The following is a 1,321-nucleotide window of genomic DNA, read 5'->3' as shown; positions in this document are numbered from 1 at the left end:
GTTCAGCTTGCCAAATTTACTTAAATCTTCGATCGCTAGCAGTGTGACTCTGAAGTGCTGTACTGTATGTTTGTAAGTTTTCTCTCCAACATTGTCGACTAAACGTTTCGCACCGTCAAAGGCACCTGCGGTAGCACCCAAAAGGCAGAGGAAGATGCTAACATCGCACAAAAGTTGGACTTCTGGACAAAGGAAGGTAGAAGTTAATGTATTTTTCGGACCATAAGGCGCACCAGATTATAAGGTGCATTAAGCAAAACAAAACAGATAAGTCAGCCTTTACTCAACTCATTCTTCTTGCTTCCTCTACTTCCGTACCATTGGTTCATTAATGTTGAATTCTCTCGCAGCTACTCTATTCCCATGTTCTGGACCTGAAAACAGGGTTTGATCTTTGGTTTCATTCTATAATACTGGACTTATTTTTCTTCGAAGGCCTTAAAACATCTATAATAATTGTAAAAAAAAAAAAGATGAGCATTTCTGCATCACCATGTAAAAGGATGAAAATTATTATTATTGTAGTAGTTGTGGGAGTCTCCTAGTGTGTGTGAGTATAGTGGCAGACGTTTCATGCTGCTAGTGTGTCTGTTCCAAGAGAAACCATTCATAACATAACATAACAGGCAGGCACCGATGCCTACCCATCCCCCCACAGGTATGTACGGGCGGAGTAGAGCCTTGGAGACCTAGCCTGTATGGTCTTATGTTGCAAATGTCAAATAAAGCTCTGTTGTTCGATTTAACTGACTGGCTCCCCCAACAACATGCTCGGTGGACCTGCTAGCCGCTCCTTCCTCGCCAGACTGCTGTTATAACAAGTTGAAACAGATCAATTTCGTGACATAAAAATTGTGACTCTGGGATTAACAGAGTCACAGAGAGTTGGTGAAATTAAAGAGTTATTTTTTAATAAGTCTGGTACACCTCTCTAAGGAACCACACCCTTAATACTCACCCCCATGGTATGATCCTCTCGTCTACCTCTAACACTGTAAAGTGAAAATGTAAATTGTATAAAAGTCACACTGGAAGGGCAACATTTTAAATGAGTCACACATCATCATGTGTTAAGGCTGTTACACACTGAACACGTTGCGTTTTTGAGGACAATTTCTCCTCAATAAACGGACTGTGAAAACTAAAAATGAAGCCAACATCAAACAATACCAAGCTGGGAAAAGTAAGAAACTAAGAAAACAGCAGCAGAAAGAATTTCATGGTTGCATCCAGGAGCTGAAGCTGTGTGTTCGTACATAGTTCTGGATGTCAGTGGGGCAGCTGTTGTTGAGGTGTTGTTGGTAGAGTTGGGACCAGATCT

This window comes from Pundamilia nyererei, unplaced genomic scaffold, assembly GCF_000239375.1.
Source record: "Pundamilia nyererei isolate P.nyererei 1_Seehausen unplaced genomic scaffold, PunNye1.0 scaffold00276, whole genome shotgun sequence".
NCBI lineage: Eukaryota > Metazoa > Chordata > Actinopteri > Cichliformes > Cichlidae > Pundamilia > Pundamilia nyererei.
This window is presented reverse-complemented; position numbering follows the sequence as displayed.